The 13573-nt window shown below is 43.3% G+C and overlaps 1 protein-coding gene across 2 annotated transcripts in view; it reads right to left on the bottom strand.

Annotated features, from left to right (window-relative positions):
- The window catches only part of REV1 (REV1 DNA directed polymerase), a 62479-nt gene extending 49252 nt beyond the window's left edge, over positions 1–13227 (bottom strand). For both annotated transcript variants that reach the window (XM_086477011.1, XM_086477019.1), the window contains exon 1: positions 13163–13227. The gene's annotated coding sequence lies outside the window, so the exon portion shown is untranslated. The remainder of the gene's footprint in view (positions 1–13162) is intronic.
- Between the last annotated feature and the right edge of the window lie 346 nt (positions 13228–13573).

Here is a 13573-nt window from a genome sequence, read left to right as displayed (position 1 = left end):
TAAGAAATATTTAATTTATATTCCTTTATCCTCCACAAAAATGCAGAAAACTACAGTTAATACACAGAAGGAAGTCAACTAGATTTTTTTCATCCTTGTCTGCTTTTGAGAAGACACCTGTTCTCTGGACTATCCATAGCATCATCCAGTAATGGAGCACCAGAAGCTTCACTCAGTCTCCAGCCTACCAGAAAGCATATACAGCTGTGGATGGAGGTAACAATGCATTTTGTTCATTTTCCTATGCAGGCCTTCTACTGCACTGTTCTGGAGACTCCCTCATTTATCACATTAAAACTTTGTTTCCTCTGAACCTGGATGAAAGTTGAGGTCTAGCTTTCACCTCTTAAATCCCTTTTTTCTAAAGCTACCGAGCAGGCTACTCTGAAATCCAGTTAAACCACCCTGGACTGCAGCATGTTTGATGGCAGAACAAGACACAGCTGCAGGAAAGTTTTCATAAATACGATCACTTTCATGGAATGCTGCAAACATGCCAAATTAGGCAACCGTAGCATTATAGTCAAAGCAGGTATCACCACCTTGAAAAGACAAGCTTCAGTTTTATGTTTCAGGACCTCTGCAAACACAGGAAGATCATGACGCACCTGGTTCTATTAGTCTTATAGTTGCTGTAATCTGATCATATACATGTGTGTAGGTTACATAAGATTAATCACATGTCAAGGAGATGAGCTCTACACCAACCACCAAAACAAAACAACCCCTCCTCAGTCTGTGTTTCTTACCCAGAGACCAGTTTCCAAGACACTGGGCTTTCTGACACAACTTTTTAGTTGTCTGGATTATAGCTAATAGATACCACAGAACTCTTAAGAAGCAAAGAGAAAAATGAGATGAGCTAGATGAGCACATGAAGAACAAACCTGACTTTTTTCTTGAAGAGGACAGTACATACTGGAAATGGCTAGATGATTTCTTTCATATGGAAAATTTGTGGTTTTCCATCAGCTGAAATTAACTGTATTCAAATCTATCACTTCTGGCTAAGAAGTTCTTGGAGAAAACACAAAAGTCTATGTTCAAGAAAAAACCCCCCACATCTATGAAAAGTTTTTAGATACTAGAGGTATCTTGTGTATGAGCTCATAAGACACACCAGAATTTTACCTATTGATTACCCTTTCTCCTTCTTCATAAAGGATGACAAAGTCTTAGAAGGTGGCTACAAAAAGGACAGAGACTCTCTTCACAAGGAGCCACATGGAGAAGACAAGAGGCAATGGGTACAAGTTGCACCAAGAGAGGTTTCATGCTGATATAAGAAAGCTGGTTTTTACAGTGAGATCAACCAATCACTGGAACAACCTCCCCAGGGACACGGCAGAGTCCTCATCACAGGTTTCCAAGCTTCAATTGGACGGGGTGCTAAATAATTTTATCTAGGCTTCCCTACCCACGGAAGGCTGGACTAGGATGTCTTTCAAGGTCCCTTCCAGTCTGGGCTGTTCTATGATTCTAAGTCTATCAAAAAGAAAATTTCATAAGAAAAGAAACTTTTACTCTGGAAAAAAAAAACACAGAACCTTCAAGACTGTATGAAATGCACACTGTAAGTCACCACAACTTCAGTCTAACAAAAATGGTCTTCAGTCACCGAGTTCTGGAGAAGACAGGATTTGATAGGTAGTTACTCTGACTCCTATACAACTTCTTGCTTAAACTAAAATATCTAATGTCTGATAAACTGAAGAACTGCCTTTATGAGGTTTCAAGCTTTTCTGAAACCTTGAAACACATTTAGTTTTTATTCAGGACACTGGGAGGTGAGGAACAAAGACCTCTAGTTTAAAAGCCATTAGATCAGAACACCACAACCAGTGGGGCCAATCAAAATCAGAATCACGGGTACATGCCTAGTTTGATTAACACTAGAAATCAGAAAAGCAAAACTACTTTAGGTTAGTGCGTTAAAAACACACCGTATCAACTGCTCAGGAGTTGTCTTCCTAGAGCCTGCAGCACTAGAGAAGCTAGGCTGTAATGCCTACCTGCAACATCTGATAATGATTTACCATTTCCTTGGCAGATGTGATTTTTGACTCAGTCAGTCTACTTAAATTCTAAACACACAAGTTAGGAACGTGGTACTTCAGTGATTACTAGATGCCTCTGGCTCAAGTCTTGAGAGTCATGGATTACTTTCTTAACGCTGATATGAACACCTGGGAGACAAGTTTCTCCCTGTGTAGTTCCAGGAACTGAACGATGAACCAAGGTTTCTGGACTAAGAAGAATCCCCATTGCTTAAGACTTGTGCTTACAGTGCAATTTTTTCCTTGAGAATGAAGATAACCTCTACAGCTGCCTTGCTGAAACCTAATGAACAAATGAGCATGAGAGACATCTTGCACAGGATATATTAAATCAGAGGAAAAGTTAAGCAAGGTTTGAAACATGCTCACTGGTTCATGAAAAAAGAAATGTAAGGATGACACATATAGGAATCGTGATGAAAGGATGAGGAAGAGAAATGTTTTGTAAAGAACCCTTGGGGGGGGCAGGGGAGGCAGGAATCAAGACAGGAGACTCAAACACCCACCATGAGGAGGCCAATTTCAGACAAGAGTTCATCTTCCTTGTGATTATAGCACCTAACTTTTTTCAGAACAGTTTTCCCTGTTTTCACAAACTGAAGAGCACAAATGCACAGTGACTCAGTGAAAATGAGCCACCACAGTCACTAGTTTTCGGGGCATCTCTAGAGCCTGAACGACAAGCTATAAACTGATCCTTTGCCCACAGAAAAGCTTTTTAAATAAGACTGAAATGCTAATATTCTGGACCTGTGAACATAAAGAAATCCTCAGCAATTAAAAAAAAAAAATCCCAACAAACTCTGAAATTGCACAAAAGCCTGTAAAGGTAGCAACAGTACCCATAGCTATAGAATGAAAGTTTTCAGTGCAAGAAACACGACCTTTCAAGGAAGAAAAAAAAAAAAAAAAAAGAGTCAAGTTAAGAACTCCTGTGATCAAAATTACCATAATTTGGCCTTGCATCTCTTTCTAGATCACATACAAATGTTAACATCTTATTGTTCTATAAAATAGGATTCTTCAACTAAAATCCAAATTTCCATTGGGCAATCCTTTTCAAAACTGAAGCTAGAAGAGAAACTAAGAGTTCTGATGCTTTGTCCATGACTGGCAGCTCAGAAATACTCAATACAGCCCACTAGGAAAAGAGATGTAACATCCCTTTCCGCACTGCTTCACAGGTCTAGCATTATACTCCCCAATGTACAAGCACTTAATCCTATTATTAAAGACTGTTAATCAAAGCCTGTAGATCAGGTAATAGAACGAAATATTAAGTCTACATTTTATGAATTCTATAAACATGTCTGTGTGTGTATAGAAGAGTTGCACAGCAACTGAGATTTTAGATTGCAAAACAAGGCATATAGATGTGAATGTTGATGTTAGAATTTGTTTTAATCTCATCTGTAGCGCACACTGTTTGATGCAGGAAAGTTATTTCTTTAAAATCCTTTAAATCCAGGACGGTGTGGTTTTTAAGACAAGTGGCTTTCCATTATCTCAGACAGTTGGGATAACACAGATAACAGAAAAACCTAGACCAAACCCACAGGTATTAAGGGGAAGAACACTTAGCAGCACAGAAAACAGATCTCAATGACTCTGTAGCAAGTGAATATGGATCCTCGCGGGCTTTTTAATTCCAGGACAGTACTGGTCCTGCCCAAACTTGAGTTGTCTCTGCCACACTCTTCAGCACTCCCTTTTCCAGGTGTATGGTGGGGAGACATTTCTGCTGCCTCTTCAAGTAGCCAACTTGATTCCAGCAGAATACACACTTTATGGCTCCGCACTTCAGGAAAGCACATGAACTATTTCCAAAGACAAAATGAGGCTGCACTGTTACTCAACAAACAACCCTGCCAAACTTGTGTCTAAATACATGCCACAAGTAATTTCTAACCCAGATAATCCAATTTCAGGTAACTGAAAGCTGAGTGAAGGTGTAACACATTGTAACAGCTGTTTTGCTTTTCTGACCAGAGTGAAAATTCTGTCAATGTCCTGTAATGCAAAAGAACTTGATTTAATTAACATATCCAAACACCATAAGGTGTAGCTCTCCCGCTAATGGGAGTATGGGCATCTCGGGCCACCACTAATGAGTATCAGAATCTTTTGCTTGAACTGTAGATTGAATCCATCCCAGCTCAGCAGGGCTGAAAAGTTGTTCCCATCAAGTGGGTATTTTGTGGCCTGTTTGACTATCGTGCATCTACATTTCAGCTCCCACATCAAGCTCACCACTCCACTTGGCACTACTCTGCAAGCTCTTTGAGGAGAGAATTGTCTTACATGTTTACCCATTGCCCAGCACAAGACAGTCCTATTCTTGGCTAAGTCTTCTGGAAAAGAGCTGCTGCTACACAGGGTCTAAAAAAGTTCAGAATCCAGCAAAAGAACTTTAAAATAAAAAAAGACAGTTCAAAAGATTTTTTTTTAAGATAGTGTATTTTTAAATCCCCATGATCTTAAATGCTTCAGAGTTAACTCTACTGTTCCATATTAAAATAAACTAATTAGTAGTTGCAAAGAAACTGAATTTTATTCTAGGCGGGAAATAAACTCCCAGGGTGAAGTTTCATAAGATGGTTGAGTCAACTTGATGGCTGACTGCCACCAAAAAGGATGGTTCTGCTCTTCAACCTCTGCTGGCCTAACAGGCTTCATCCTTTCTTCCCAACCTCTACACTACCTCCGAACTCACATGACCCCTATGTTCATACTGGCGCTATGCGCAATTTAGCTCACTAAATCAATAGAAAATTGACATAATTTAATGGGTCAGTTTCCTGCCAGTTCAGCAAGCTGAACTGACTCACACAAGCATCAGACAAAGCCAAAGCAGACAGGCCAGAAAAGAGAAATGGATGGGACTGCTTTTATTACCTTAGCCATTTCTAGAAACTGACTTTTAGGGTCATGGCTATAACTAACCGTGGTGAAAATGTGGATAACAGAGTGGCAATGAGCATGCTACTCTTCACTAACTAGCCCTGCTTATGTTTTTTTCCCCCCCAATGAACAAGAGGGATAGGCTACCTCACCATTTCTGTATAGTCAAGAGTTTTCAAAGAAAGTTACAACTGAACAGCTGAGAAGTGGTAAGTTCACTCTCCATCTTAGGCCACACGTGCCCATACGATAGCCACTTTTAACCACAAGCGCCTGATGTTACAGGGTCAACCAGCAAATTCTGTTTCACAATTCAATTTTTGATGTTATTTTAAAGCAGTAGAAATTAAATTAGCTGAAGGACATTTGAAAAATATCTGTCCCCAAAAACACCCAGCACCACTCCCATCTCCTGTGAGTAATCCTAAGAGTATAAATTAGGAATGAAAAATCATGAAAGTCCTGGGCAAATTAAATGTTAGATGCAAAACTGTTAGTGAGTATAAGAAATACAGGAATAGTTATTTTTCTAAAATATGAACATCCATTTGCTAGAAAGGCGAAATACCACAGAATCCACATAAAGAATGGTAAAACCCCCAAGTCCTTCAGAATCAACTCCTTATGTGTAGATGAATATTCTACCACTGTGCTCAGTGCATACTTTTGTTTGAGCTTGACAGCAATCAAATGATACTCAGTTCAATCACTGCCCCAGAAAGAGACACAGGAACTCTTTGCTAACTAATCCAGTTCCCAAACTGACTATTTTTGCAACTCAAAATGCTCTTTGTTTCAGATCAGTTTACTTCAACATCAAGGACTAAATACTTTACATACAAGTAACAACCAATACACATTTCTTTTGCTGGCACATCATGACAATGACCTAAAGCAGTCGTACAGTAGGTAACAATTTATGAAAGCTGTACTGGACAAAAGTGTTTAGACCTTTTCACAAGTGACTTGGAGTCTGGGATAGACGATTGTTTTCATTATCACAACTTAAGGAACCATGAGCACGGGTACAGAAACCAGCATCACCGTGCAGTCTGCACCAGCTTTGAGCAATCTGTTTTCAAGATACTCTTCTTGCTTTTATACATGGCATTTGAGATGGTTAGTTCCTTGAAAAACAGTAAGCCAGATTCAATTTGAGAGCAACTGTCAATGTTTCATTCCCCTCTAGGAATAACACTCAGAAGCAGCTACAGTCCATTTAGAGCTTGTCACAAGTAGAGGTTTAACTTGCTTAAATTTTTCTTCTGCTCAGAGAAGACATCGGCTTCAGTTTCAACATTTCTGCATTGTTTGGTAAAATTTCCTCCCCTCTTCCAGAGTTCCTTAGTGATGAGTGGCTCTTCATCAATTTTCATTGATATATTTAACCAGGTAGCTCAATTCACTTTTTAGTTCAAATATCACTGATACAAGTGTTCTTATTGTCACAAAACACTGGCAAGTTTCAGCAGACTTCAGCAACTGGCTTCATTACTTCTCTTCTGCACTCACTATGTTCTTTTGGGGCTTCAACCCCAAGAGGACTCGGTACACTCACAATCTTTGTGCCAGCTTCTAAATGCCTAGATTCCAGAATAAAATCCACCTAGTAAAATCAGAATAAGAAGCACAACTTGCAGAATTAGGCCTTTCAACAGCAACATAGTGAATGGATTGTAAATCAGCAAAAAATAAATTCTCTTTCTCTCTTGGACCTCAGTATTTGAAACAATAACCGAGATGAGTGTATGAGTTGGTGTTCTTCCTTCAAGTCCCTATGTTTAGCTGTCCATAGTATTTGAGAACAGAGAACTTTCTTTGAAAAGAAGAGTGGGGTGTTCTTTTTTTCTACCTAATAGATCAGTAGAACTTGTTGAGGAAGTTTTTAGCTTGTGCACTCCCCAGTCTGATGACAATCCAGTCCCACAACTCACATTTACACAGGAAGCCTACGCTGAGGTGTAGGTCAAAGAGTTGGTAGGTAGCATAAGTAAACCACAATTCCTCCTCTCAAATAACGAGGAGAGTTGCTGTTGATGGATGATTTAGGACTTCCTAAGACTTCCTAGGCACAACTGAACTAAATGTCCTTGTAAAGCCAAAGAAAAACTTAACAAGGCAGAAAAACTGGGTCAGTGGATGTTCAATCATTCAAAATAAATAACTGCAAAATTTTCATGAGGTGATCAAAGCAAGGAATCCATGAATGCTCCAAGTTTGTTAACATCTAATGCAGAGGAACTGTGCTGGCGAAAACCTCTGACATATGCTATCTTCAGCTTCCCCAGATTCCCAAGACTTCAGGCCAGCAGACTGGTGAAATGTTGTCAAAAGAGACGACGTATTTTTGATTGATGTTACATATTTGTTTGGATATACATGTGCGCGTGTATGCACATATATATGTGTTTGTGTGCGCACACATGTGCATGTATATACACACAACAAACTTATCTTTGCTGCTGATCAACTCAATTGCTTGCTACCCAGATTAACCACTTTGGCAACAGAGAACAGCACGGAAACAAATCTGCTCTCCGGGCCAATGCTCTAGTTAACCTCAGGAGAAGGCACCACTTCTCTGCAAGTCGTTTGTTTTTGGTTTTGTTTGTTGTTTTTGTTTTTTTTTTTTTTTAAAGTGCCCAGGGCAGTTATGCTTTACCTCAACTCAATGCTGTCAGTGTAAACTGAGCAGATGCTCATCAGGCTGGGCTTTTCAGGGCAAAAAGAGGTAAGACATCCACTTTTCAAATCTCAAGTGGTAGCTGATATCATATACTAAGGAGGACCAGCTTTTTACTCACATATGGGCAGCACTAAACGTGTACAGAAGCAAAACTCTAACAACTCAAGTAGCTTCACTAGCAAAAGCACTGATGACTACAGATTCAGTATTTAAATAGGTAGACTTTGTTCATGGCATCTTTTGAATGACATTACTTAATTCCAACTGACATTGCATAGTCAGGTTCTCAAATGTTTTTCTAGATTTGCCTTTGAAACTCTCAAAGCTGCAAAATTTTTTTTGAAGTAAAATCTTCACAAGATATGGCTTCTATGCTCACCCTTGAAGTTTCAAGCTTCTACTCAAGTTTTCTACATCTTTCGTTACTCCATGGATATTACTTTTATCATCAACTCAGACCAACAAGGCTAGGAGGAATCAGCTGAAACTAGTAAGTAGAGAGATCAAAACAAATGGAAAGATATTTTCATCTATTGCCTACTTTATTTGTGGATTCTCTGACACAGGACACCAAGGATGCTAAAAGTTGACATGGGTTGAACAGATAAATGGAATAAAAAGCCATTAAAGATAACAAACTACAGGAGCTCAGAATATAAAGGCGAAGTATCTCAGTATGTTTGTTTCTTTACCATTATCTAGGCGAACTTTTGAACTGATCCAATATATTCTCAAGTTTTCTCCTAGATTTAGAGGAAAGTGAAAAAGACAAGAGTATGGATAACCATGGCTTGAAGTTCTTAGGATAAAACAAAAATGCTCTAATTCTTCAGGATCTCTAAATAAAAATCAAATCTGAATTGCATGCTTGGCCTGAGGTGGTTTTAAGTACCTCTGACACCAAACCAACAGCATTAACAGTGCTGCTTAGTGGAGACAGATTGATACAAAAAGACCACACAGAAAAACTGGCCTATCCCAGGCAAACACAATGTTTGTAGACCTTGCGTTAAAAATCAACACAGGAATTAAAGGAATCATTATGGAGGGGAACACTTACAACTTCAAATTCCTGGTGAGCCAGAAATTAGTCTGAAAAGTCATTACCCCTTCTCTCCCCTCCCCCTGCCCCCGGGTTGTTTTATAAGAGGATTCTTGGAACTGCTTACCAAATAATGCAATGGAAATCTAGGAAATAGTGACTGAAGAGCCACACTTTCCAGTTTCTCAATGCTCTAATGCTTCCTAAAAACAACAGGCAGATTCAGAAACCAGAAACAGTATCCTTTCAATATAGACCATTATAATAGTTCTTTGGTTCAACTGGGAGTTGCACTCAAATGCACAAAACAGTAAAATACATTTACTCCACTCGGTAAACTGCACTAATCATTTACCTTACACGCCAGGGGCTCATGGACTTTTCTAGTCATAAGAATCATCAGCAATTTCATGACTTCCTTTGAACAGCAATGGCTCCTAGGTTTCCAAAATGATGTAAGTGGAGTACAGCCATTTGTCCAAGATGCTGACTCATCAGGCCCTGGACTAACAGCTGATCTGAATCACCTCAAAAAGATGAAGTCACAGACGTGGCAGACAGAACTTTATTTGACTTTGCATATTCACTGACAACTAGAACCTGACCAAAAATCTCAGCAACAGTCCCCAGGATCCTGGCAAAACACACAGCATGCCTCACCCTGCCAGAATACTGCCAATCTCCAAGTCAATATGGAAAAACCTTAGAGCAGTTCTCAACCCTACCATGCGCAGCTTCAGCACTGCTTCCATATTTTGGCATTCAAACCAATCCCATCCCGCATTTGCAAGAATGACTCTGCAAGGTACCCAAGCAGTGTCTTCTCCTGAGCAAAATTAGCTTTCTCTTTTCCAGGATTATTTACTTTCATAAATCAAGACCTGAAAACGCATTCCAGGAACCTCCCGGATTGCTTGTGCCCAGCTGTGTTGTCCCTCCAACAGACATCAGGGTGGTTGAAGTCCCCCACGAGGACCAGGGCTTGCGAACGTGAGGCTGCTCCTATCTGCATACAGAGGGCCTCACCCACTCATCGGTCTTCCTTCTCAGGCAGGCTGTAGCAGACCCCCACTATAATGTGACCTGCCCCTGTAAGTTCTCCATGAATTCAAGCAGACCAAATAAGGAGGTTACATCCGATAATTTCCTTATGTTGGGATTTGGTTAAAGTATTACAGATAGCTGAGAACAGAAAGCAAAACCAACACAGAAGAGTTAACTACAATATGGCTAAGCTCTATTTATGCAAGCAACTAAATTCCAAACCACCAGCTTCAGCACTATTAAATAGGTAGAATACCAACAGGGAGACCTGAAGCTTTGAGACAGAAAATCAGTTAAAAATAAATAATAAAATATTACTGTCCCAAAAGCTAACAGTGAAATTCAGGGACCATGGTCTGTTTAGACATTTACAACAAAGAATACGGAAGATAAAACAATCCTCTCTATGGGCATACCAAACTAAACATATCTTCTAGATGAATTTAAGGGTCACAGATTCCTTAACCACAGCAGCAGCAGTCCTTTCATTCGTTTGAAAATACAAGCCACAGGAAGGGAAGTTATCACGACAGTCCAGAATTTAAAGCTGTTCTACGCACTCACCTCTCTTCCACTGAAGAGTGAGAAAGAAGCGTTTCTTAATTCTGACTCCTATCTTATGAGCACCAGTTACTCCACATGACATACGGAAATACAGAAGTGGGGGGATGACAGACATAGGAGGCCCTCCGCCCTAGAAACATTTGTGTCTCCAATTAAAATGCTGTCTGGTTTCCACAACAGAGCACAAAGCTGCTCTCAGGGAGAAGCACTACACAAATTTATCTCTTAAAAAAAGACACTTCCACAAGTATACTGTATTACACAGGTCTGAGAATTCCTCATGCTTTTTTGCATCCACTTAGATTCGCTCTCTTACTTTCAACTTTCATTATAACTCCAAGGCCACTCTCATTTCTGTGTGCTTCCAGTTTTTCCTCATTTTGCTATGCTTAGGTAAACGCATGGCACTATCACCACATTAATCCACATTGTATTCTTGAGGGAGGGTTTCAACATTTGGATGTTTAGCTCCCTTGTTAGATGTATTCCAGGCAAACAGGCTGCTAAGAGCTGACAGAGATCTCAGCGATAATAATACACACCTTTAATTAAAACAGAAAAATGCTGAATACAAAAAAAAAAAAAAAATCATTCTTCATGAAATAAACAATAGGTAACAAATTAAATGGGGAAAACATATGGCAGGGTCAAGCAAGTTATTCTTTTCCTGCTTGTCCTGAACAACTGATTTATTAAAAAAAAAAAAAAGCCTGTGTAATCATATTCATTTTTTCTACCTACTCAAAACCAAGTGTCATGTTTGAATCATTCTTACTCTTTTTTTTTAAATCTTTCTAGTAACTGAAAGAGATGGTAGAAAGATTGAAAATTTGGCATGAAACTTCTTTTTTAAAAGACATCTGGGTCTAGGGATCAGAAAAGACTAACCAAACTCAGCACTCAGTCACAAGACACTATCACTGCATCAGAACAGGCTGTGACTAAGAGTACGTACATATTACCCAGAAAGACAGACTGGTGCTATGTTTGAAAGCCCAATTACTGAAGAATGTACCGAAGACATGTATACTGTACACATAAAAATGTACCATCAGTTTACTGTTGAGGCTTGAAATATGCTAATGTATTTTTGCTTTTAGAGCTTTACTTTTAAAACAATCTTTGTTCAAGCAGTTAAACACCAATGAGTCACAAGGCAGGTGTCTGCACTGTGCCTGTGCTAGTACTGTCCGACGGATGACCTCCAGTCTGACAGCTTGGGATTATTTACTAACAGGGATTTGGTACATTATCCAGAGGAAGAAAGGGGCTGAATGAAAGACCAATATGGTGGAAGCGGGTAATAACTACATGCTTCAGACAAGATGGCAAAGAACTTGTCAGAGATTTGGATTTCCCTATTAAATACCATAAACCTTAGTGAGACAGAACTATTCCAGAAATAAATTTTAACTGTAAAACTAATGGTAATCAGGCAACTGTTTAAAACAGTTCTATGTGAGCAACAACAGCATCTGAATAGATAAGGAATTTGGACTGTAAAATTACAATCCCCTGGTTTTGCTTCTTTGGACTACAGTATCAAATTTGAGATTGGACCTGGATTTTAGATCAAGATGCAGAACAAACACCAACTCAGCTTTTCACGAAAAAAAAACCCTCGTGTTAACACAAGCAGAGTTATGTGCAGCCCTGTCATTTTGAAGACTTCGATGTTAATTTTAAAGCATCAGAAAGAATGCAATATTACAGCATACAACACACAGAGGTTTTCTACACAAAAAACACACGCTTCCGATACTGTCTTTCCCTCCTTAAGGGTAACGTGCCGTTACGGCGCATCTCCCACCAGGGGCTTTTTGCTCGGTGCCGCAGGTCAAGTCGACGGTAAGTGTTGTAGCAAAACGCATCAGCACTGGATGGGGAAGGGGCGAGGGAGCGTCAGCGAACACGCTCGTCCCTCGGTGTTCGTAAGCACAGGCTCGCTCATCGCGCGCAGGTCCTCTTCCCTCCCGCACGCGGGTCGTACCCAGCGCTATTGCTCAGCAAATACAACTTGTGACAAACACGGCGCAAAACCGCAGGCACAGACACACGCCGCTACCGCCGAGCGCCGCGGCGTGCGCGAGGGCACTGCTGCGCCGCGGCGGGGCGGGGGGGGGGGGCGGGGCGGGGGGCCCGGGGCTCCCCCTCTCTTCCTCCAACCCGTTTCCCCGCCATGACCCCCGGGCCGGCGGAACACCGGCGGCACCGCTGAGGCTCTGCCCGGCAGCCGTGTTGTGTCTGCGGCGCAGGCCCCATGTGACAGGCACGGCCACGCGCCGCTGCCGCGCCTGGCGGGCGGGCGGGGGGGGGGGGGGGGGGGGGAGGGGAGGGGCGGGGCGGCGCGCGGGGGCGGCTGACCCAGACATGCACACACCTGGCACACCCTCCCCAACTTGCAGCGCGCGCCCGCGCGCGCGGGCCCTGTTCCCACCACCACCACCACCCCCCTCCCGGGCGCGCGCGCACCCTCCCGCGCGGGCAAGCGGGGCTGAGAGGGCCCCCCGCGCCGGTTACATAACCCAGCGCGCCACCCGCCAACCTCCCCCCCCCCCCACCTCCCCTCACCCCGCTCCCCTGAGCCCCGCGGTGGGGAAGAGCTGCGGCGGGGAGAAAGGGGAGGACCAGGCCGCGGGCCCAGGGAGGGGCTGAGGCAGGGCAGGGGCGGCGGGCCCCGCGGCTGGCTCGGGCTCCCCCTTCCTTTACACACACACCCTCCCCGAGCCGCCCCCCCTCACACACACACGCGCGCGCGCGCGCGCGCTCGCTCGCTCGCGCCGGGCGGCCATGGGGGCCGGGGGCCGCCGCGCCGCGAAAGAGCCCCGCTCCGGCAGCCCCCCCCCCGCCGCCGCCGCCGCCGCTCACCTTTCGCCGCGTCCCAGACGCACATTCCCGGAGCGCTGCCGCTGCCTGCCCTGCCGGGCCGTGTGTGTGTGGGGGCTTCACATCGCGGCTCCCCCCCCGGCACGGACGCACGGAACCGCCGCCTCCTTGCCCGCCTTCTTCCTCCTCCTCTTCCTCCCCAGCTCTCAGCCCCGGCCGCGCTCTCCCTCCTCTCTCTCTCCCACACCCCCCCCCCCCACTCCTTCTCCTCCCCCTCTCGGTGTCCCCAGCAGCAGCCCCTCCTCCCCCCGCCCTTCCTGCGAGCGCGTCACGAGAGAGTCTCGCGCCACCAACGGCCGCTCGGTCAACAAGCGCCGCGCGCCGGGCAGGCAGGCCAGCCGGCCCGCCCGCCCGCCCCCGGGGCGCCCCCTAGCGGCTCGCGCCCCGCGGAAA

The sequence above is a fragment of the Leptosomus discolor genome, chromosome 1 (genome assembly GCF_034619465.1).
Source record: "Leptosomus discolor isolate bLepDis1 chromosome 1, bLepDis1.hap2, whole genome shotgun sequence".
In the NCBI taxonomy this organism is placed as follows: Eukaryota; Metazoa; Chordata; class Aves; order Leptosomiformes; family Leptosomidae; genus Leptosomus; species Leptosomus discolor.
The sequence above is the reverse complement of the archived record's forward strand: the minus strand, read 5'-3'. Positions and strand labels throughout refer to the sequence as shown.